This window comes from Notamacropus eugenii, chromosome 1, assembly GCF_028372415.1.
Source record: "Notamacropus eugenii isolate mMacEug1 chromosome 1, mMacEug1.pri_v2, whole genome shotgun sequence".
Taxonomy (NCBI): Eukaryota; Metazoa; Chordata; class Mammalia; order Diprotodontia; family Macropodidae; genus Notamacropus; species Notamacropus eugenii.
The window spans coordinates 253,806,934-253,832,522 of NC_092872.1; the positions used below are offsets into that span (position 1 = coordinate 253,806,934).

A 25,589-nucleotide genomic window follows, 5' to 3' on the forward strand; every position below is an offset into this window, starting at 1 on the left:
TTACTGAGGAGGAAAGTATAGTTGATAATGTGGTAGAACATTGATGAACCCAACATAATTGGTTGTCATGCTAAATTTCTTTGGATCTCCAACTGGTTTGAGGGGAAAATTCTGTAAAATGGTGGAAAAGAACAAAAACAGCTCCATCCTTCCCAGTCCCTCTCCAAGACAAGGCCATTTTCCTGGAAAGAAATAAAATTGTGCTTAGAAATCTTCGTACAATATCAGTGTCAGGCAAAGTGAAACAGACTCATTGGACCAGGGCAATAGTAAGGGAGTAAAAGAGATGACTGTAAATGGGCTGAAATAGTGAGAATTCCTATTGGGAGTTTTATCAGCCATAAGTGGTTACTACGAGGCAGGAAGGATTTCCCTCTTCACATGATTCCCATGAAGAGCACTTGTGCAGTGGATTTGACAGTGGAGTCATAGTTCCATTAAACTAAAGAGGCAAGTGAGGCAGTCAAAAGAATCAACTCATCTGTTGAGGCACCTGAGAAGAAACTAGACCATGAGAATATTAGAAAAGACAATGTGTGACTGGCCACAGTGGGGCAATGCATCCTCAGAAAAATTACCAGAGGGAGGCTCAGCCAGAGGAGGGTGATAGACAATATAGGGTTCTCCTTTTGGAGTAAGAGGTAGCAATGGGAAGGGTTTGTTTGTTTTTTTTTTAACCAATGGAAAAAGGCATGAAATAGTCACTTTTCTTGAATTTCCCATGCTGATCCAGGAAGTACTGGGGGTCAAACTGGTCAGGGTTTGAACACTCTTTGCTGTCATACAAAACTGGGGACAGCAGTGGGTAGATGGTTGTTCCCTAGAGGAAAGAAATTCCAGGGGAAAGTGAGTTATCATCATGAGTATCCATTGTATGCCAATTCCTAGAAGCTTTAGTGGCTCCCTAATGTTTCTAGTACAAAATGCACACTCCTTTGTGTGTGGTATAGACTTAGATGCCAAGCCATTGAAAATCAGCATAGACTTCACTCTAACTTTCCAGGTTGATGCTCCCATTATTGTCCCCATTATGTCCTCCTTGGGGTCCAGCTAAACTGATCAAACTGCTCTTCCCCATTTACATGTCTCCAGTCTGGTTTTCATGCCTTTATAATAGCCATGTCCCATGCCTGGAAGGCACTCTTTGCTGACTTCAGTGTTTTAGAATCTCCAACTTTCTTCAAGGCTTGGCTTAGCTAAGGCCCAGAGATCTTTGTACTCTCTCTCTCTCCTCAGTTCCTTGCTCTATGCTTTGTGTCTGCACCAGTTTCCTGCATGATTCTGGGTAGGACATGTGAATTTTCAGTGCCCCAGGAAATGCTTAAAGCTTCTAGGGGCGTAGCAGGCTTGTTCCTGAGGGAGTTTCTTAGCAGGAAGCCACTCTGCCAATCAAATCACAAGTTGGGTCTTAAGGAAAGAAATAGCACTTTGGGAAGACTTTTCTGTTTCCAAATTTTCTTCCCTCTAGGAGAAGCCAAAGCCCTTAGTGACCAAATATCCTTCTCTTTCTGCCTCTTTTCAACAGCACTCAGCCCAGCAATTCTCATATATTAGGTTCTTACTGAAGCCTTGATGATGTGAAATGAACAATGCACTCAATGGGATATATTAAATGTGAAATTAGGTGGGATGCTCCCTTCTGTCTTCAAGGAAAAATAATTCTATTGATTCATTGCTAGGAAACTTCAATCTAATTCAGTTTGATCAATGTTTATTTAGTAATCCTTCCAAGTAGTACTTTAGAATCTAAAGAACTAGGTATAATCTGTGCCCCAACATTTTTAAATAACCTTAGGCAAGCCATTTGACCTGAGGCTGGTGTCTCCATATACACAATGGAACAGATTATAACATTTACACAATCCACTTAACAGTCTAGTGAGAGAAAATGATATTTTAAAAAATTTCACTTGCACAATCTCACTGTGTTATTTTCCTTGGATATCTTCTTTCCAAAATATTGCTGTGGTAAATGAGAAGGAAAGAGAACAGACATAAGTGTACACTTTCCTCTCATTCTTTTCAGCATCACTTCTAAGTAAGCTGTTTGTAATAACAAAGGACTGCCTTAAGGAGAACATCATGGGAGATCATCAAAATGGGAATCAATTTTCTCATGTGTAAAATTAGATCACTGGAACAGATGATATTTAATATCTTTTCCAACACTAGATTTGATTCTTCTGTGACTACTGACCTTAGGGAGGACATATCGTTGAAATTGGATGTCCCTATTCACTGCATGGGGCAGGTTGAGAGGTATGAGATCAATGAATCTTTATACTTTATGTACCACAGCATCCAATATAGGGCATATCTTGTCTGTCCTTCATGGAAGGAATTTGATTATGTCCAACCACATGATCAATTTCCTCATGAATTTTTGCTGCAGAGACCAAAAATATAAATAAACACTGAACCTCTGTAATGAGAGCTAAAGATCTTCCTCCTATTAATAGGCCCCAGGTGGAGTTCATCAAGGAGAGCTTGATTAAAGGAGGCTTGTTTTGTAGGAAGCCCCACATATTGTGTTAATTTCTAATGAGGCACTAAGTCATGAGGATCATGACTCCCTGCAACTCTAAAACATTGCATATATACTCTGAGGTGAGATTTTGCTTTGGGGCTTACTCATTGGAAGAAGGTTCATGTGCCAGATGAGACTGAGTAGCCATTAAGAAATCCCCCAGCTTTGAAAACTGAGATGTTGGTGCTTCTCTCTCTGCTAACTATGTATATAATTAATGGTCAGACAGTTGAATCTGTCTGTTGATCTCTGATGTATTTATTGCTTATGTTCAGATAGTTAGAAGCCCTGTTGGTTGGTCTTTACTTTTTGGCTTGCATTTTCTCTGTTGGTGAATGTAATTAAAGAAGATTGTTGACCCCTCAAAAGTTGCTTTCCTTTTAGAAAGGCAGATCTAAAAACTTGTGCTAACTGGTCATCCTGGATGCGTCAGGGTGCTTGTTGTTACAACTCCCTGGTTTCTTAGGAATGCCCAACAGAGCCTGTGACCTAAGATGATTCTCAGATGGACTCATTGTCTTCCTTCTACTCAGTTAATGCTACAAAGACATTTGCAAGAGCAATAGAATGCCTTGCAGTGGTTTAGTGATAGGAGTCAGGAAGAACTGCTTTTATGTTTCTTTGTAGACACTCTGTACAAATTCAGGCAAGTCATTTAATCTATCTAAGCCCTACTTAGCTAACCTGAAAATTGAGGATCATAAATTATCTGTCTTCTAAAATTTCCTACACCTCTAAATCTATTATCCTATGATTTATAAAAAGGAGATAATGTCTACACCTCCCTTACAAGACATCAAATGAAATAAAATGGTAAGTAATATTTGTGCAAACTTTACATCTTTTATATTAATACCTTCTATTATTGTCAAAGAAAGTACATGTTTTCATTTGAATTTGATGGTGCTAGTGCTTTCACTGTCTTCCTAATTTAAGCCATTCACCAGGTATATATCTCAACTAATGTCTCAGTGTCTTAAGGTGCTGGAGCTGAGGATCTTAGCATTAGAAATTGGTCATTTTCACCTAGGGCCATCCATAATTGTTTGCATATTATCTCTTCCATCATATTATAAGCTCCTTGAGGGTAGGGGCTATCTTTTGCCTCTTTTTTGTATCTTAAACACTTAACAGAGTGCCTGACACATGGTCGGTGCTTGGTAAATATTTATTAACTGATTACTATGATCATTCTCCAATACAATATCCTCCTCCAAACAGGAAAGGCCAAATCAGCAGCTCAGCACACAGCAAAGTGGAACTTTTCCTATTTCATTTTCCAGAGAGAGTTTAGAGATGGGACATAGACCAAAGAAAGCATAGTTACTAGAAAGTTAATGGGGTAAGTGGATACCTTGAGACTCTCCAATGTCCCTTCCTGTACTTTGAAAGAGTGATCTGTTAAAAGTCCTTAGAAATCGGCCTTGCTCAATGAGCAAAGTGCTTTCCCTATGCGTCCTACGTGCAGCATTTTGGAGAGAAAACAGTGAATGTTGTCTTGTGGGTTGTTGGGGTCCAATATCTTTTGGTATTCCTTCACTCTTTCCAAAATGAAACCTTACATTTCCTTAATATTTTTAAAAATTGTTTTATGTGTTCCAGGGAGGTATGCTCTGAATGCTGGTAAAAAGTTGTAGAGTTACACACAGACATTCCAAAACCCAAAAAAACCCACAAGTGAGTTTATGGTCAAGAAGAAATAACTCTAAAATTCTAATTATAAGCTACTATATTTTATTCAAAGGCATTACATTTCTTTTTAATTTTAATTAATTTTTTCGTTAACAAAATATATTTTCTCTCTCATTTTCTCTGCACATTTGGAAAAAAAAGAAAAACACATCTATTGAAACAAATATACATAGTCAAGCAAAATAAATTCCCACCATGGCATTAGCTAGAAATGTGTGTCACATCCTCCATCTTGAGTCCATTCCCCAAACTCTCATGAGGTTGGTAGCATGGCTCACTGTGCTTCCTTTGAAATCAGTATGAGTCTTTGCATTCTCAGTTATTTATACATGTATGGGGTTTGTCCTTCCAATGTTGTTGCAAATTGATTCTGCTCACTTTGTTGTTGCTGTTAAGTTGTTTAAGTAGTATCTGACTCTTTATGACTGGGATGTTCTTGGCAAAGATCTTGGAGTGGGTTGTTATTTCCTTCTCCAGCTCATTTTACAGAGAACAATATGGTTAAGTCACTTGTCCAGGTTCACATAGTTAGTAAATGTCTGAGGTCAAATCTGGCCTCAAGAAGATGTATTCCTGACCTCAGGCCTGGCACTCTATCCACTGTTCCACCTAGCTGCCCCCTTTACTTGGCATCTATTCCTAAATTTTGTCTAGGACTGAAACTCTCACTTTCATCATTTTTTCACAATATAGTGAAATTCTATTACATGCATATGCCATAATTTGCCTAGGTATCCATCAATTGATGAAAAGTTCCTTTTTCCCAGTACTTTGCAGATGTAAAAAGTTGCTTCAACATTTTGCACATGGTTTTCTATTTTTCATGTTTTCTTCTTTTTTTAAAAATTTTTAAAAAACGTATTTGTTTTTGATGTTCTACAAGCGCTTCCATATAACTTAAATTTTTCCCCCTACTTCCCCCCTACGTCCATTCCCTCCCCTAGATGGCATGCAATTTATATAAGTTCTACACATACATTGTTATTAAATATATTTTTACTGTAGTCATGCTGTGTAGAAGAATTAAAATAATGGGAGAAATCATATAACAAATCAAAACATAATACAAAAGAAAATGATCTACTACATTCTGTGATTGATTTCCATAGTTCTTTCTCCAGATGTGGAAGCCATTTTGCCTTTAAAGACCACTGGGAATTTTTTAAAGTCCTTGCATTGCAATGAAGTTCCATGTCTACCAGAAAAAACTTGCACACTGTGGTCTTTCCTGTGCACAAAGTTCTTCTGGTACCGCTTCTTTCATTCAGCATAAGATCATGTAAGTCTTTTCAGGCCTCTCTGAAGTCTTTCTGTTCATAGTTTCTTATAGAACAATAGTATTCCATTACATTCATATACCATACTTTATTCACCCATTCTCCAACCAATGGACATCTCGTTGATTTCCAGCTTTTGGTCACCAAAATAAGTGCAGCTATAAATGCTTTTTTGTACATGTGGGATCCTTTCCCATTTTTACGATCTCTTGGGGACACAGTCCTAGAAGCAATATTGCTGGGTAAAAGGGTATGCACATTTTGTAGCCCTTTGGGCATAGTTCCAAATTGTTCTCCAGAATGGCTGGATCAGCTCACAGCTCCACCAACGATGGATTAGTGTTCCAACTCTCCCACAGCCTCTCCAACATTTATCATCTTCCTATTCTGTCATGTTAGCCAATATGATAGGTGTGATGTGGTACCTCAGAATTGTTTTGATTTGCATCTCTAATCAATAGTGATTTAGAGCATTTTTTCATATGACTATAAATAGTTTTAATTTCTTTCTCTGAAAACTGCCTGTTCATATCCTTTGACCATTTATCAATTGGGGAATGACTTATATTCTTGTACATTTGACTGAGTTCTCTATATATTTTAGAAATGAGGCCTTTATCACAGACACTAATTGCAAAAATTCTTTCCCAGTTTTCTGCATCCCTCTGAATCTTGGATGCATTGAGTTTGCTTGTACAAAAACTTTTCAGTTTAATGTAATCATAATTATCCACTTTACACTTAATAATGCTTTCTATCTCTTCTTTAGTAAAAAATTCTTTGCTTCTCCATAAATCTGATAAATACACTATTTCTTGTTCCACCAATTTGTCCATACAATCAATCTTAATACCTAGATCATGTACCCATTTGGACTTCATTCTTGGGTAAGGTGGCAGGCATTGGTCTATGCCTAGTTTCCACCATACTTTTATCCAGTTTTCCCAGCAATGTTTGTCAAACAGTGAGTTCTTATCCCCAAAGCTGGGGTCCATGGGTTTATCAAACAGTAGAATGCTATAGTCATTGACTACTGGGTCTTGAGTACTTAGCATATTCCACCTCTCTATCCTTTTTTTTTCTTAGCCAGTACCAAGTGGTTTTGATAATTTCTGTTCTATAATACAATTTGAGATCTGGTAGAGCTAGGCCACCTTCCCTAGCATTTCTTTTCATTAGCTCCCTTGCTATTCCGGACTTGTTCTTCCACATGAATTTTGATATTATTCTTTCCAGCTCTAGAAAATAATTATCAGATACTTTGTTTGGTATGTCACTAAATAAGTAAATTAATTTAGGTAGAATTGTCATTTTTATTATATTCACTCGCCCCCCCCCACCCCAAGCAACTGATGTTGCTTAGATCTGACTTTATTTGTGCGAAAAGTGTTTGTAACTCTGTTCATATATTCCCTGGGTTTCTTTTGGCAGGCAGAGTCTAAATATTTTAGAGTGTCTACCATAGCTTTAAATGGGATTTCTCTCTCTATCTCTTGCTGTTGGTCTTTGTTAGTAATATACAAAAATGCAGAAAATTTGTGTGGGTTTATTTTGTGACCTGCAATTTTGCAAAGTTGTTTATTATTTGAAGTAATTTTTTACTTGATTCTCTGGGATTCTCTAAGTATATCATCATATCATCTTCAAAGAGTGATAAATTAATTTCTTCTTTGCCTATTCTAATTTTTTCAATTTCTTTTTCTTCTCATTGCTACAGCTAATATTTCTAGTATCATACTGAATAATAGTGATGATAATGGACACCCTTGTTCTACCCCTGATCTCATTGGAAATGCATCTACCTTATCCCCTTTGCATATAGTGCTTGCTGAAGGTTTTAGGGACATACTGTTTATTATTTTATGGAAGTTCCCTTTATTCCTGTGTTCTCTAGTGTTTTCAGTAGGAATGGGTGTTGTATTTTGTCAAAAGGTTTTTCTGCATCTATTGAGATAATCATGTGGTTTCAGTTAGTTTTGTTGTTGATATGATCAATAATGCTAATAGTTTTCCTAATATTGAACCTGCCCTGTATTTCTGGTATAAATCCTACCTGATCCTAGTGTATTATTCTCTGATAAGTTGCTGTATTCTTTTTGCTAAAATCTTATTTAAAACTTTTGCATCTGTATTCATTGGAGAAATTGGTCTATAATTTTACTTCTCTGTTTTGAATCCTTCCTGGTTTCAGTATCAAAATCATAGCTGAACCATAAAAAGAATTTGGAAGCACTCCTTCTTCCCCAATTTTCCCAAATAGTCTATATAGCATCAGAATTGACTGTTCTTTAAATGTTTGATAGAATTCACTTTTAAATCCATCTGACTCTGGAGATTTATTCCTAGGGAGTTCTTTGATGACTTTTTCAATTTCTTTTTCTGAGATGGGGTTATTTAAGTATTCAACTACCTTTTCTGTTAATCTGGGCAATTTATATTTTTTTAAAATAATCATGCATCTCATTTAGATTGTCGAATTCATGGGCATACAGTTGAACAAAGTAATTTCTAATTATTTTTTCAATTTCCTCCTCATTGGAGGTGAGTTCACTCCTTTCATTTTTGATATTGGTAATTTGGTTTTATTCTTTCTTTTTTAAAATCAAATTGACCAAAAGTTTATCAATTTTATTGGTTTTTTCATAAAGCCATCTCTTTTATTTATTAATTCAATAGTTTTTATAATTTGAATTTTATTAATCTCTCTGTTGGTTTTCAGTATTTCTAATTTGATATTTGCTTTGGAATTTTTAATTTGTTCCTTTTTGAACTTTTTCGGCTGTATGCCCAATTTATTGATCTCCTCTTTCTCTATTTATTCATGTCGGCATTCAAAGATGTAAAGCTTCCCCTAAGAACTGCTTTTGCAGTATCCCATAAAATTTGGTTGGTTGTCTCATCATTGTCATTTTCTTGAATGAAGTTCTTGATTGTTTCTATGATATGTTGTTTAACCAACTCCTTCTTTAGGATTAGATCATTTAGTTTCCAATTAATTTTTGGTCTATCTGTCCATGTCCTTTTATTACATACTAGTCTTATTGCATAATGATCTGAGGATGCATTGACTACCGTTGCCTTTCTGGACTGGACTGTGAGGTTTTTATGTCCTAGTACCTGGTCAGTTTTTGTATATGTGTCATGTACCACTGAAAAAAAGGTATATTCATTTGTATCTCCATTCAATTTTCTCCAGAGATCTATCATATGTATCTTATCTAGAATTTTATTCACCTCCTTAACTTCTTTCTTGTTTATTTTAAGGTTAGATTTATCAAGTTCAAAGAGGGGGAGGTCGAGGCCCCCACCAGTATAATTTTGCTGTTTATTGCTTCCTGTAACTGCATTAACTTCTCCTCTAAGAATTTGGATACTATACCACTTGAAGCACATATATTTAATAATGAAATTGCTTCATTGTTTATGGTTCCTTTTAGCAGGATATAGTTTCCTTCCTTATCTCTTTTGATTTGATCTGTTTTTGCTTTTGCTTTTTCTGAGATTAGGTTTGCTCCCCCTGCTTTTTTTTACATCAGCTGAAGCATAATATATTTTGTTCCAACCTTTTACCTTTATCCTGTGTGTATTCCCTGGTTTCAAATGTGTTTCTCATAAACAGTACATTGTTGGATTATGGCTTTTAATCCATTTTGCTAACTGTCTCCTTTTTATGGGAGAATTCATCCCATTCACATTCACAGTTAAGATTACTCTCTGTATCTTTACTCCCATCCTCTTTCCCACCATTTTTGCTTTTAGTTCTCCCTTCTTTCTTCCCCTCTGCAATAGAGTTTAAATTTTTGACCACCACCTCCTGCAGTCTTCCCTTCCTTCTTTCAGCCCTCCTCCCTTTTACTGCCCTTTTCCCTTACTACTTCTTCCCTCCGTTTTAGCCTTCCCTCTCCTCGCTTTCCCCCTTCTCCTCCTACTGCCTAAGAGGTAGTTAAATTTATATACTTAATTTCTCGGTTCCTTTCTTGAACCAAATCGGATAAGAATGCCACTCAAACAATGCTCATTTCCCTCCCCTCTTTCCCTCTACTGTAATATAATTTTATTCTTCTTTCTGAGATGTAATTTACCATTTTCTGATTCCTCCTTTTCACATTTCCTGTTACAATCCCTTCATATGTTTAAATCACATTTTTATCATCACGAAATTTACTTTATACCCATTCCCTCTCTCTCTGTATATACCTTTTATAATTCATAATAGATATATAATTGTCAAGACTAATGAGTATCAACTTACCCTATAGGGAGGCAAAGAGTTTGCCCAAATTGAGTAACAAGTTTTCTTTCCCCCTGTTTACCTTTTTGTGCTTCTCTTGAGACCTTTGTTTGAAGATCGAATTTTCTATTGAGTTCTGGTCTTTTCATCAGGAAGATCTGGAAATCCCTTATATCAACTGAATTGCCTCAAGTGTTATGCTGAACTTTGCTGGGTAATTGATCCTTCCTTGGAGTCCCAGCTCCTTTGCCTTATGGAGTAACATATTCCAGTTCCTTCAGTCTTTTAATGTAGAAGCTGCAAGATCCAGTGTGATCCTGACTGCAGCTCCTTGATGTTTGAATGGTTTCCTTCTACCTGCCTGCAGTATTTTCTCCTTCAGTTGATAGCTCTGGAATTTGGCAACAATATTTCTTGGGGTTTTGATTTTGGAATCCCGTTTGGGAGGTGAACAGTGGATTCTTTCAATGACTATTTTGCCTTCTGGATCTAGCACTTCTGGGCAGATTTTCCCTGATGATTTCCAGGAAGATTTTGTCCAGACTCTTTTTTTCATTGTGACTTTCTGGAAGGCCAAAAATTTCTAAATTGTCTCTCCTAGATCTATTTTCAAGGTCAGTTGCTTTTCCAGTTAGATATTTTACATTTTCCTCTATCTTTTCGTTCTTTAGATTTTGTTTGACTGATTCTTGGTGTCTCATAGAGTCTTTAGCTTCTACTTGTCCAATTCTAATTTTCATCAAATTGTTTTCTTCAGTTAACTTTTGCATCCCCTTTTCCATCTGTCCAATTATTCCTTTAAAGGAATTATTTTCTCCGGTTAGTTTTTGGTCTTCTTTTTTCATTTGTCCAATTTTCCCAGTTAAGTTTTGTGCTTCCTTTTCCATATGTTCAATTTTCCTTTTTAAAGAGCTGTTCTCTTCAGTCAGTTCTTTTTTCATGCTTTTAAAATCATTGGCCATTTTTTCTTCTATTTCCTTCTTCAACTATTCCAGGAGTGCTCTTTGTGCATGTGAACAGTTGATAGTCCCTTCTGAAGTTTGAGATGGGAGTATAGTCTCAATAATGACCTCTTTGGTATTTGTATTTTGGTCCTTGTCCCCATAGAAAGATTCTATGATCTTTTCCTTCCTCCTTTGCTTCTTGCTCATGATGGTGAGGCTTTGTGTGTTGTGACCTCTGGTTCTTTCAGTTAGAAGCTGGAGAACTTGGTGTTGAGCTGCTGGTGTGAGAAAGCTAAGGGCAGGTGCTTTTTTTCTTTTTGTTTTCTGTTTCCCTGGATTAGCCCTGGGACTAGCTTGTTAAGTGTGGGGAGGGGTGTTCTGGTCACGGGACATCTCTTCAGCTGAGGTAGACCAAGGCAAGCTCAGTGCTTGGCGATCCTGGCTGCTATAGTGTCTTCCCGTTTACCCTGTAGAGCTTAGGCACACCCGGGTCCTAGTGTGAGGCTCCATGCCCCTGGAGCTCTGGCTGTTTGGGACACCTCAGTCCTTCGTCACAGTAAGAGGAATCCCCCTTAGCTATTTTCCTAACCTTAGGTGCTAGGAGACTGTTGGCCCCTTCTCCTGATCCCACTGATCCAGGATTTTTTTTGGGGAAATATTTTATGGTCTTTTCAAGGTGAAAAAGGAGAGGGGGAAAGAACATTTACTGATCACTTTGTCATTTTTGCTTCTGTATGTTCAAGTAGGTGACTTACATACATTCAATCTACAGGCTGAAAGTCTGGGGCATAGTTGCTGTAGATACCTGGACCTCCTTCCATGGCTCTCACTCTCTTGGCTTCACTTGACTCTTGCCCTGAGCTGCTATCTCGCTGTGCTGCCTCTTCCTCACACTGTCCTGGGGCTTTCCTGCTCTACCATGCCCAGGCATGGATGCTATGCTGTGTGCTGTATGCTTCTCCAATCTCGTGGAGTAGATTCTTCCCGTCAATCTTCCAGTCTGTCCTGGGCTGTAAAATTTCCACAGTCTGTCTCGTATTAGATTCTGCACATCCAAAATTTGGTCAGATTCTCTTTTTAGAGGTATCTGAGGCAATTTGTCTAAGAGCTTAGGTGAGTAGTTGCTCTCACTCTGTCATCTTGGCTCTGCCTCTCATATTTCCTAAGTTTTCAAAAAAAATCTTTTTGAGCGCAGGTCAAATAGTGTTATTTTTGGTTCAAGGGATACACACACACATATGTATAATTTATGAATCTAATAATTTACTGATATACATAATTTGTTAATCAATAGATATATAAGTATACTAATATGGGAGGGATAGATCCAAATTGCTTTCCAGACTGACTGGATCAATTCACATATACACCAAGAGTAAGTCAGTGTGCTGCTTTTCCCACAGCCCTTCTAAAATGCATTATTTACCTTTGTTTAAATGCATTTGGAAACATTTGCAAGGAGAAGTCAGGACTTGTCCACATTTTTAAGAAAGCTATTTGGGGCCAATTTTTTACAAAAACTCCTCAAGGTCTGTAAACTCGCAGAACGTGTTTTGTTTTTTTTTTTAAGTCATCCATTCAGGAAAGATTTGGTGTTAGTTATGAATGATGAGCAGTTTTCCAGCAGCCAGGAGCAGACAAAACATCTTATCCTATTTGGACAGAGCAAGTTTCAGGGTTGTGCACGACAGAACTAGGGAAGTCAGAAGTTGTTGGCTTCAGTGAAGTTCAGGGAGAAACAATTTCATTTCTTTGTCTCAAATGAGCTTGGAGGAGAGAAAGAAACCTCGTTAGAGGACAATGTTTCTTTTTTCTCCAGAAATGGAATGTTGGCAGCACAACATTCTGTCAAGTTCTAATTAAGGTGGTGATTAGAATTGTGTGGGATGTGGAGGGAGGAGAATTAATTAGAGACTTCAGAAAAAGGAAAGCTCTGACCATCAGAGAAGTTGAGCACTTGAAGTGAGAGGAAGAGAAAGATTCTTTGTAGAGCAGAAAGTGTAAAATCAATTTCTTTCCATTTTATGTCAGTTAATAAACATTATTATTCCATGCCTATTGAATTAAAAAGAAAAACCTGTCACAACAAATATGAATAGTCAAGTCAAACACAAATCCCACATTGTCCATGTCCATAAATGTATGTCTCCTTCTGTATATTCTATCTTTCAATTCTCTTTCAGAAAACAGACAACATATTTTATCTTGGCTCTTCTGTCACAAGTATTGGCCATTGCATTGATGAGAATAATTAAGTCTTTTAAGATTTTTTTGTGCTTACAATATTGTTGCCATTGGAGAAAGTGATCTTCTGGTTCTGCTTGTATCAATCTGCATCAGTTTACACATTTCTTTCAAGTGTTGCCTGAACTCATCACTCTCATTATTTCTTTAAGTAAAATAGTATTTCATTAAATTGATATAACATAGTTTTTCAACCATTTCAAAACTGGTGTGCATCCCCCTCAATTTCCGGTTCTTTACCACAACAAAAAGTCACTATATTTTTGCAAGTATATAAACTTTTTTATTTTTTGCTGATGTCTATTGGGGTTAAAACTAAGAGAGGATTTTGTGGTTGCAAGTTTAAATGACTTTTAAGTTTAATGACTTTTGAAGCACTCTTCTAAATGACTTCCAGAATAACTTCACCGACATTATGTTACTGTGCCAGGTTTTATACAGCTCCATCAATATTTGTCATTTGTTATTTTCTCAACTTTGCCAAATGAGAGTAATATTTGCTTTAATTTTTACTTCCTCTAATTATTAATGATTTGTAACACATTTTTCATATGGTTGCTTGTTACTTGGATGTCTTCCTTTGAGAAATGTTTGTTCATATCTTTTGTCCATTTATCAGTTGGAAAATGGCTATAATAAATTTGAATCAATTCTTTATATATCTTGTTAATAATACTTTTATTAGAGAAAAGTATTGCAAATATTTTCCACCAAGTTAGTTTCCCTACTAATTTTAGCTTTGTTTTTTACTTTGTTTTTGCTAACAATTTTCAATTTTACATATTAAAATTGCTCCTTTTATCTTTTGTGGTTCTCTAACTTCATTATTTTGTCATAAACTCTTTCCATATGCATACATCTGGAAGATAATTTTTTTCCTCTTATCTCTACATTGTATGTGATGTGATCTTTTATATATGTCACATACGATTTGAAGCTAATCCTTGTATATGAGACATGAGTTCTTGGTCTTAATTGCTTTTTACCAGAATAATTACTGGTTTCTCCAGCACTTTTTTGTCAAATAGTGAGTTCCCACCCCAGGAACTAGGGTATAGGCTTCCAGGTTAGCTTGTTTTTATTTGCAATATATCCCATCAAATTTCACTGATCCATTTATCTGTTTTCAAATATAGTAACATTATTTGAGATCTGTTACTGCTAGACTCTTTTCTCCACTTTTCATGATTTCCCTGAGGTTCTTGAAATTTTGTCCTGTAGATGAATTCTATCACTTTTTTAGTCCCATCAAGGAATCCTTGGATTTGCATGGCATTCATAAATAAATTGAGTACTGCTCTTTTTATTATATTAGTTCAGCTTGCCTATGAGCAATTAAGATTCCTTTAATTATTTAGGTCACTCTATTTCCACATAAGAGAACTTTATAGTTGTATTTTTTAAGTTCCTGTGTGCCTGTTGGTAAGTAGACTTCTGAGTATTTCTATAATTTTTAATGGAATTTCCTTTTTCTTTCCCTTCTTGTTTTTTTTTATTGCTAAAATACAGAAATGCTAATGAATTAAGTGAGTTCATTTTAAATCTAATGACTGTTGTAGTTAACTAACTAAAAAGTCAGTTTGGGAGTAAGTAGTAATTGATAAGTTTCCTCCACTTAAGTTCTCCTATTATGTTTAGTCCTGGCATGGAGGTGATCCTGGGCTATCAAAGAATCTGGAACTCTTACCACTGTGGAGAAGCCATGGCATGGCTTTATGATTTTTTTGTGTGTTTGAAGGGAGAAAATCAGAGGGCATGATGTTTAATGAGCTTTCACACCATAAGTTCAACTAAATGAGTTTGTGCTAATCAATTACTAATCCATTTAGGTCAATTCAATGGATAATTGTAAAGTATTTAATCAATGTAGAGCAGAATGTTAGGTATTCAGAAAGATAAAACATTTATAAAAGATGCAATCCCTGCTTGCATGATGCTTATTTTCTAGAAGAGGAATAAGGTAAACAGACATAGATAAGTCTTAAATAATACATGATTGGTTCATAGGAAGGGTGCACATAAGATTCCATGGGATATCCAGCAACATGAGACTACTGATTGCAGGCAACAAAGTAGGTTTCATGAAGGAGGTGGCATGAGTTGGACTTTAATATATAGGCAGAAATTCAACAGGTCAAAAGGGGACATGAAGGACACTTGAGGAATAGGGAACAGGGGAAACAAAACCAGAATGTCAAAGAAGCACAGAGTTTAACTCTGGGACAGAGAATGTCTCAAACTCTAGGATTGTCATACAGTATGTGAAGAGGAGAAGTATCTGGATCAAGCTTAACAGTTAAGAGGATGCCAGACTGGATGATCCAGAATGCAAGAAAAACATGATACTGTTTTCTACCTCCTGGGAAACTCTAGTTTGTTTATTTCTGTAGCCCCAAACCAAGATACTTCCATTCTCTAGGTGGCATTGATGGTTATCAGATAAAAAGTGTAGGACATGAGTGAAGAGCAAGATGATCTCTGAATCCTATAAAATTTAAGAAGGAAACTAAGGTCATCATTTCATAACTTGATCACTACTCACTCTTCTTGAAAAGAGTAAGGAGGCTTGGGCTGAACATAGTGCTGAAATTCACAATATCAACAAAAAGACATGGAGATGTTAAAGATTCATCTTTTTTGGCTAAATTACTTCATATCTGCTTTATGAAGATGAGGTTTTCTATTCTTTAGTCGATATTGTGTTTGGCCTTCATTTTCAAAGAGGGCCATGACATCAGGGAAATGATGACATGACTTGCAGTTGACTTTGATTTGAATGAGGGAGGGTTGTGCAAGGTAACCAATGTCACTTTCTCTTCCAGAGCCATCTGCATCCAGTCACCAGATGTTCATCAGGATTAGTGGAGATGGTCAAAGATACAATGGGAGACCCTGGCCCGTTTAAGCTAAGGCCTTTTCAGGTACTCACTTAGAGTGATGTAATGTCCATTCAATGAATAGATCTCTTTCAGAAACAGACAAAGGATGGTCTCATGAATTAGAAAAAGAAAAAAAAGTCAGTGTGGGAGGGCTAGACCCTCAGAGTTGCTGTTCCAAAGAGAAACAGTTACCATTGACATTCACTGTAAGCAAGGTGGGTCCAAAGATAGCCATTAAGTAGAGCATGGGCAGGTACCTACTGTGGTCCAATCTATGGACTTCAGAGTGAACGGGGTTTAAGGTTTTAGGAAAGAAAGGAAAAGAAAGAAAGAAAGAAAGAAAGGAAGGAAGGAAGGAAGGAAGGAAGGAAGGAAGGAAGGAAGAAAGCTAGCCAGTAAACTTTAAGTTAACTGGGCAGCTTTTGACCAACACAATGTACTTTCCTTTGGAGAAGAAAAGGAAAGGAAGAGCAAGAGGGAGATAGAGAAGATGAGCTGAGTTACCCAGTTAGCTAGGTCGCCATGCAGGCAGCTTGTTCTACTCACAGGTTGTGTTTCTTCTTCGTTTTTGAAGAGGAGCATGACATCAGGGAAATGATTTCATGACTTGCAGTTGACTTTGATTTGAGTGAGTGAAGACTAAGCAGAGAATGCTTTAGCAGACGGTGATTAAATAGAAAGATGATTGGATTTGAAGTCAGAGAGCTGGATCATTATGCATGACCTGTGACATTCACGGTGACCTCTAGTAAGTCATGTTACTTCTCTGTACTTCAGCTTCCCACTCTCTGCAACAAAAATAATTACAATAAGAGCAACAATAGCTAGCATTTATGTAGAAGTGCATATGTGCCAAAGTACTTTACGTATATTAGCTCATTTGAGTCACACAACAACTTTGGTAGGTAGGAGCTATTATCATGCCCATTTTACAGAAAAGAAAACGGAGGATGAGAGAGGTGAAGTGACTTTCCAAGAGCCCTGCAACTGTTAAGGCATAAGGTAGGTCTTAAACTCCTTCTTCCTGACTCCATTTCTAGCTCTCTAATCATTAAATTCTTTTCTGTCTCTTCAATCATCTGATCTTGTGATCTCTTAATCCAAGGAGCAAAGAATAGCCTTCTTGTGCACTTGAGAGTAGTAAGGTACTCTGCACAAATCCTAAGAGTTACATAAGTCTTCTTCAATCTAACCTTAAATTTGCAAATATCTCAAAACTAATTTGTCTAGTGCTATGTTTCCCACTCAGGAAAGCAGGAAGCAGACTATTATGTGCTTGTTCAAAAGAAGTTGATATTTGACTTAAGGAAAATCTAGTTACCTTGGGATAGCCAATATAAAAAAGAAGAGAAATAGTCATCAAGGTATCCAAATAATTCAGTTCAGTTCTCATTAAGGTAACAAAATGCATCACACATTTATTCAGTGCTTACTATGAACCAAGTCCTGTTCTAGGCTACGTTGATATTGACAACAATGAAGCAGTCCTCATCCTCAAAATGTTTACATGCTACCAGAGAAGGGTTTAACTAGAGTTACCTAGAGTTAAACCAGACTCTCAGTGGAACATTGAGTTCTAGCTTATTTCTAGCTTAGTTCTTAGTTCTAGCTTCAGGGAATGAGGCTTTGATCCTATAAAATAGACACATGTTTTTCTATTGTAAGTGCTAGGCCAGAACACTCCCAGAGTCAGTATAGGCTGTCAGACTAAGAGTCTTGTCCATTGAACTTTAATCAACTCTTCTCCATATTCTCTGGGAATGGCTAAGGAAGGTTCTTGGTTGATAACTATTTTCCTTGGCCATATCAATGAATGCTATCCTACTGGGCATATACCAGCCCCCAATCAGACATTTCCCAGTATCCTAAATTTTTTATGACCTAGAACTAGTTTGAATGCCTAATAAGAACAGAATATCTACCTAGCATCTTATTTGAGAACCAAACACATTGCATGATGCTGTTGTCCTTGGTGCATGGTGTGGGAATGTGTGAGTGTGTGTACATGTGTGTGTTCTCATGGATGTTGGAAATCTTTCTAAGAGATGAGAGCCTATAGTAAACTGATCCTGTTTCTGAAACTCAGCAAATAACCCCAGAATAAGAAGGGAGCTCTGAACTTACCTGTTTCTCATCATTGTACATGAATTGATCACCTAAAAGGATACAGCAGATCATATTGCATGGGGCATAGTCAAGGATGAAAGTGGGATCAGTGGGCTGACCTAATGTGGAAAAATTTACCAAAGGTGGGGGGAAAGCAACTTCAGTAGGAACGTTTCTAATGAGGTAGAGTCTGTGCATCTCTGCTACTCATATCTGAATATGGTACTTAGTTCCTTTAAGGCTAATGAATATTTTTCTCCTACATAATCTTTTTTACCGCTTATTGAGAGGGCAAGTATGCTCGTAATACTTGAGTACAGGAAAAAAAAATGGAGTTCTCTGTCCCAGCAGAGTTATTAACTTGTTCAGTCAACCAAGGCAGAGATTTTAAAATAATTCTCAATGCAATTTAGGACTGGGAATGGCTGAGCAGTTGGACCCCACATGCCCAGGAGCAAATAACTGAAAACCAACCCTTTGTTTTCCTGAGCTCCTCCACCAGACATTGGGCTTCTTCTTGAACTCTCTCTTCAGTGGTTCTCTTCCCCATCCCAAAGTTCCTTAGGGTCATGAGAGAAAATCTGCGGATTTGTTTCCACCTCTCTCCATGACTGAAAATAACTCCTAGACAAAGGAGAAGAATATGACATTGGCCACTCTAACATTAGAGGTGGGGGAGAAGTATGGTGACTGGATTTTCTGGCTTAGTCTATTGATTGAGTTTAATTTTATTCAATTCAGCCCCAAATACAATGGTAACATGGTAAGTAACAGGTACCTATCACATGAAGGTTTTGTGGTAGGTGCTGGAAATAGAACAATAAAAATGAAACCAGTAACTATACTCCAGAGGGGTACATTCTACTGGACATACTCTGTCATATATTTTGCTTTTCTGTGACTCTCGCATAAACTGAACTTACCTTTTCCTTTGGTAAGATCATTAAATATCGGTACATCTCTTCTCTCCATAAAAACATCTCCTTGATCAATTAGAGCTTCCTTGGTAACATTATATCCATGGAGCACCACAATAGGCTGGGTTCCAAAATAAAAAGTATAGATGGGGCCATATTTTTCAGCCAGCTGTGAAAAGAATGCCAACAAATAGAATGAAGTTCAGTGTGAAATCTTAGAAAGTTGGGATTTATTCCCACAACTGCTTTGTAACATGCCAGTGCCTATATGTTCATGAGATCATATGTTATTAATGAATTCTAGGTATATAAAGGCATAAGCTGTGGGGCAACAAAATAGTATTCTCATTCCTTTTAGTTTGCTCCTTGGGAAGCCCTATCATTATGTTGCATAGTATTTTTCTCAAGTAGAATCTCCCTTTGTGCTCTATTGGTACCTATCTAGTGTGAAGAGATTGTAAAAAGTCTCTGGGGTCAATGTTTGGTAGATGACACCTGGCAGTTTTATAAGAGGAAATGGGAAAAAGTTACACAGATTGCAGAGGGGATTGCCATCTCCTAACAAAATTTAACTACTCTCATTGCTTCTCCTCTAATTTCTTAATTTTTTTTTTTGCAATAATTCTTTAGTCATAGCTGGTCAATTTCAAGTGATGATTCCAAAGTTATTAACGTTTTTGGCATTGCCAAATCTGATGGTCTTATCTCAATCCACATTCTTTTATAACTCTTTACAACATTTGACACTATTCTGCTCTTTGGGTTTCTTACATCACACTCTGTCTCTCTCTATCTGTATCTATGTCTCTCTCTATGTGTCTCTCTGTCTTTTTTTCTCTTACTTATATTATTACATCTTATTAACCTCCTTTGCTCAATCATAATCCATACTGAAATGTGGACCATCTTCTCTTTCCATACTCACACTTAGTAACGTCTTTATCACTATGGAGATAACTTCCAAATCTATACATTTTACCCTACTATTTCTCTTGAATATCCACACACATCCCACAATCGATAAAAATACAATAGAATTCACTGTCCTTACCTTAAAAACCCATCCTCTTTCAAACCTTCTTATTTCTGGCTAAGATGCCACTGTATAAGCACAGGTCTTATTTCTCTCCCCTGATAAGCAAACTTCCGTGGTTCCCTTTTACATTAGGGACTACATATAAACTTCTGTGGCATTTAGAACCCTTTCAACCTGGCTGAAACCTTTTCCATTTCATTATTTCTTTTTTACTTATTCCGTGATTGAGATAAATTGGCTTTCTTGCTGTTTCTCACACAACACTCTATCTCCCATAACCTTGCTTTGCAAGGCTTTTGGGAGCCCTATGTTCTGGAGGCACTCCTTCCGTGTTAGCTTACTTGTTTCCATCAAGTTTAGCTCAAGTGTCATTTTCTGCATGAGGTCTTTCCTGATACATCTCTCTACTGCCTTCCCCTCCAAACATTGCTTTACATTTATTTTCAGCATTTGTGTTTACTTTGAAAATTCTCACATTTTCCCATTGACTTACTTCCCTGATCTATATCCATACTAGAATTATTGCCCCTCAAATGGATGAATGCTAATTCTCTTTAAGTTCTGCAAGAGTGAACACAAAATTATTATAATATTGCAGTGATATACATAGATAGGGTTACATATATAGTCTATGTAAGTCATTTTTCTTTTTCTCATAGGTCTTTTTCATGAGTATGTGTGTGTACACATATGTTTCTTTTGTCTCATTCAAATGTGAAATCCTTGAGGACATGGATCGTTTGGCTTTTGTCTTTGTAACCTTAGGTCCTAGTGCAATGCCTGTCATATGGTACATGTTCAATGGTGACGATTTTATTGATTGATTAAGTTCTGGCATATTCTGCCCAGATAAAGAAGCTCTAGTGACAATAATGTCTTCATTATACACTATCTGTTTGTGGAGAACAAGTCTACCCAAGATCAGTACAGTATTTACATATTTCTTAATCATTTATCATTGTAAAAATTCTTCTATCATTTTTATCAAGTTACTCCCTTTGTTATTGGGCATAAGTTATTGAACAGTTAACCCAATTTTCCCCATAAACTCTGTGGGTTTTATTGCACAATTTTGGATAGTGTGGTGGTTTGGGGGAAAACATACAACATGTTATTGCAGGAAAAACTGTACATGATTTTGCTGAAATCTTATTTCATTCTAAAGGCTGAAGAATGGATCTCAGAGAAACACAAGAAATTTTGTGTGAAATGATGTAGAATCAAGTGAGCAAATCAAGAATAACTTATGTGTTAAAAGCAACATTGTAAAAACAAATAACTTTGAAAACACTGAGGACTATCATCAGCATACTAAGAATTTACCATGCCAAGGGATTCATAATGAAACATGCTATACACATCCTGAAAGAAATGGGATAGATTAGGGTTTAGATAGAGACACTTTTCATTCATAAATAACACAGGAATTTGCTTTCCTTGGCTACATATTAGCTACAGGGATTTGATTTTCTTTGTAAGGTGGGAGCTTCAGGCAGGATGGGAAAAGGTGAATTTCCTTCCACTGGGAAAATGTGAATTTAATTAAGTAAAATTAACTGTTCTCTTACTATTTCCTTATTTCTCTTGAGCATCACCTCTCAGTCATTTTTTTCCCATCACTTCCAAGATATAGTTAATTTTCCTTGGCAGAGAAAAGCATAGTCAAATAAAAAATGTCTGACTTTGCCCTTCTTGTCATTATTGGCCCATGCACCCCAAGCAAATACCCTTTTCCATAGTTATCCTACTTTTCCCAAACAGAAATTTTAAAAAACAGCCCTCTTGATTGTTCTCAATGTCACTATCCAGATCATTCTGAGCTTAATTCATGACATCATTTTTTATAGAATTGTGAGAGATGCTTAGGCCCATTCTCTGCTACCCAGACTTCTTTCCAGTGTCTGCAGATTTCTTTAAAATAAGTTTAAACTCAGGACTTTAAATCTTCTGTCAGTTTCACATCTCTGTGAAAGAAGGACAAGAAGTTAACCTGGCATTATCTCTTCTTAATGAAGAAAGGAAGAAAGGTGGCTCTTTGTAATCATATGCTTTTTTCTTGATGTTCACCAAATACCTTCTCAGTGATCCACTCTCAAAATTTTCCAGGAATTGACATAAAAGAAATTAGTCTTTATACTACTCTGTTTTTTTTCTTTTTGGAATTTGGCTTTGGGATGACTTGAGGCTAATTGCTCTATTAGGCATCAAGAAACAATAAAACAAAGTAAAATTCCCCCTCCCTGCAAAATAGAGGGAAAAGTAGGTAAGAACTTGAGTAATCAAGAAATTTCTGGAGACCTTCCTAATTTTCTTCTGGTTCTTCTCTTACATGCCTGGCTGTTTATTCTCAACCTGCATTGTTAGATCATCAAACATTTCCTGCCCACTAAAACTCTTTTTCTTGATCCTCTTTCCTTTTCACTCCCATAGAGATTCCATGAACCACCATAACACTTTCTAACTAGGGGATCTCCACGTCTATGGCTTCAGTTATCATTTATAAGCACAAGATGCCCACATTCATATGACTAGACTATCACTTTTGAACTCTACATAGCCAACTGCTTAGAAGTGGATTTCTCAGCCTTGATATCTTATTGACCTTGTAAACTTAATGTATCCACAATACAACTAATTTGTTTTTCCCTAAAACCACACTTTCCTCCAAACATATCCATTTTCCTCGAGGGAACCTAAGATGTAGGCTTCTCTTGGAGGCACCTCCATCAAACCTGATTTGCAGTCATGGGTTTATATTTGACTTTTCCTTCTTATTTATATCCAACTGTGCTCAATTCTGATAGACTCCATCTTCATGTCTCACATCTACTCTGTCTTCCCTCCTCACTTGTTTTCTGACCTAATTAAGATCATCATCCCCTTGACCTTGCTTAGATTACTGAAATAGACTTGTGAGACAGGCACCCATACCAGTCAACCCAATAAATAACCTTCAGGGGAAGAGAGGATGGAATATGACAGACAACGGACAAACTACCACTAGGTAGTTTGGAAACAAATAGAGATAGCCCAGAACTGTCATTCAAGAGATTTTGGGATTGACCATTCCACATCAATGACGCCTCCCTCTAGATCACAGGTTCCCAAACTTATTTGGCCTTCTGTTCCCTTTTCAAAAAATTACTCAGTGGCCCCCTGGAAATCTATTTTCTTTAACTCTTTAAGGTTTTTTGAAAAGTTTATGTCATTTCAAAAAAAATACAAAACATTTTCTTAGATAATGCAGCTTAAATTTAATAATTTATTGTAAATTTGTGGTTTTAAAATTTTTTTATTTCTATGATATAGTATCATATTGTAAAAAAGCCATTAAATGCAGATGTTTCTGCAAATGCATGCTGGACTTTCCAAACATAAATGCACTACACGCTCACCTACCAACACTTGCTTGTTAAGACCTGTGGGTGGACTTGACAAACTGATCTATTATAACTTGCATTTTATGTGTTTATTTGGAAAATAATGTAAACAATATGACTTTGATTCTTTTACACAACAGATAAAACATTTACAAGTGGTTTTTCAAAATTTTTCTTCTCTTCTTTTCTTTCTTTGTGCTTCCACTGCCACCTTATTTTTATTCAATGCTCCATAATTGCACCAGAGGTTATTACCACCTCCTGGGTCATGCCAGTGACCCCCAGAAGTGGTATCATCCCCTTTGGGAACCTCTGCCACTAGACCATTGGCTATCCTTTTAGCTCAGGCCATGCAATCATCCTTTCAATGAAGAGCAATCACTATGAAGAAGGGACTCACCTTCCTTACCACCACCACTACCAATTACTGAACAACTAATCCTGGAAGGCAGATAAACCCAAGATTCATGGGAGTGGCAGTCCAACCCTGCAAACCATGCTTCCTACTTCCATCCAAGCCACTCGCAACATCAGCCCTGAAGTAAACCCTTGGCAACTGCTTTTGTAGCTGCTGAAGCCATAATTACTGAAGACTAGAAAAGAAAATGATTCAGTATCAAAAAAGATATGACTTTTATCGGTGAAATTGATGTTAAATGTACTGAATTCCCACCAGTTTTGTAAATTTGCCCTAAGAAGAATAAGGCCTTTCCTAATGATATAGAACTGAAATGTCATACTCTATATTATCTCCACTATACTGAGCACATAGTAAGTACTTAGAAATATTTTTATCCATTCTCTCAATGACCTCCAACTTTTACCCCGTGGGTCTAGTATTTCTCCTTTGTAATGAACAATTCATATGATTAACAACTTAATATTCTTGTGGCAGAGTTCTGACCATGTCATTCCTCTACTCAAAAGTCTTCAGGGATTCCCTACTGTTTCCCTAACTTGACACTTAAAGACCTTCACACCTGGCTCCAATCTAATTATCCAGATTTATTTTGCATTGCCCCTAATCTTATTTGCATTCTTGCCCAACCCACTTGCTAGTTATATTATCCCCCAACTCCTTGCCTTTGCCCAGACTGTCTCCCATGCCAGGCACTCATTCCTATCTTGTCTTCCATTCAGAATATGTTATTCCCCTCAGGGTCTAGCTCAGGTGTTCTCTTCTACTTGAAACTTTTTTGGGTTCTCCAATTACAAGTGCTTTCTCTGTAATCTAATTGCCTTCTAATTATTTATCTGTGAATTTGTTGTATCCCTCTAGTACAACAAAAGCACTAGGAGGACAAGAACCATTTCCTTCCAAAGTGAGATTACTTCATTCACTATATGTTTTTCTCTTGTGTCTGGCACTGTGCTTGGCACATAGTAGGTACTGATGAAGTTCTCATTAATTGACTGACTTATTTTCATGTTTATTTTCCCAGAGACTAGTGTGATGCATTACAAAAAGTCAATATTTTATCCTATTGTTGAATTTCTTCTGCTATCACAGTTTTGACAAAACAATCAATGCATGCCTAACATCATTGCTAATGGAGGTATCACTCATACAGCTCTTGATTCATGCCATCTATAAGCTGGGACTATAAATCACCATGAGTCCTGATTCAATTATTTGTTTGAAGCCTTTGTGTCATTCACTCACTCACTCACACACACACACACACACACACACACACACACACACACACACACACAGAAATACACACAGCTCGAGCAGCTAGGATCCAAATCCCAAATCCAACCCCTTTACCTGTGAGAATGTTGCAGTCATATTCTTGATATCCAACTGCAGGATGTTACCAATGAAGGGAAGAGAAGTGGGTCCTGGAGGGAGCTTCCTCCTTTGGAATCCCTGGATTCATAGGGACACAAAGATAAGGAAAATGACACAAAGCCAGGAGGGCAGTATTGGTGAACCCCCAAGGATTCATTGCCCTGAGAGACGGTCCTACAGCTCTGAGGGGTACCAGATCACTTACCATACATTTATTATCATTTGTAGAAAACAAGGGGCAGGAATGCCCAGCCAACAAATAGATAGTTCTTGTAGGAAATCAGGATTAGTTTAGAGGTCAAGAGGCCATTAAAGAAATGTCTACAGATTTCTGGCTTTGTAATCTGTCTCTGATCTTAACCTGGCACTAAATTGTATGGGGAGAATGAGAGGCAGGAAGGATTATATCCAGCTGTTCTTGTTGGGGATCACAGGCTGTCAATAATAAAATTTCTATTGGTGTATGAATGTGTATTGAGTTAAGAAGGGAGAAAATATCCAAATTCAGCCTGAGAGGAGGTGAGGGTGAATTTCAGATGGTCAGATCCTGCATGCTTGACC

The 25,589-nt window shown here is 37.0% G+C and overlaps 1 pseudogene; it reads right to left on the minus strand.

Moving 5' to 3' along the window:
• Positions 1-25,236, minus strand: LOC140515937 (cytochrome P450 2C23-like; annotated as a pseudogene).
• Positions 25,237-25,589: the final 353 nt, after the last annotated feature.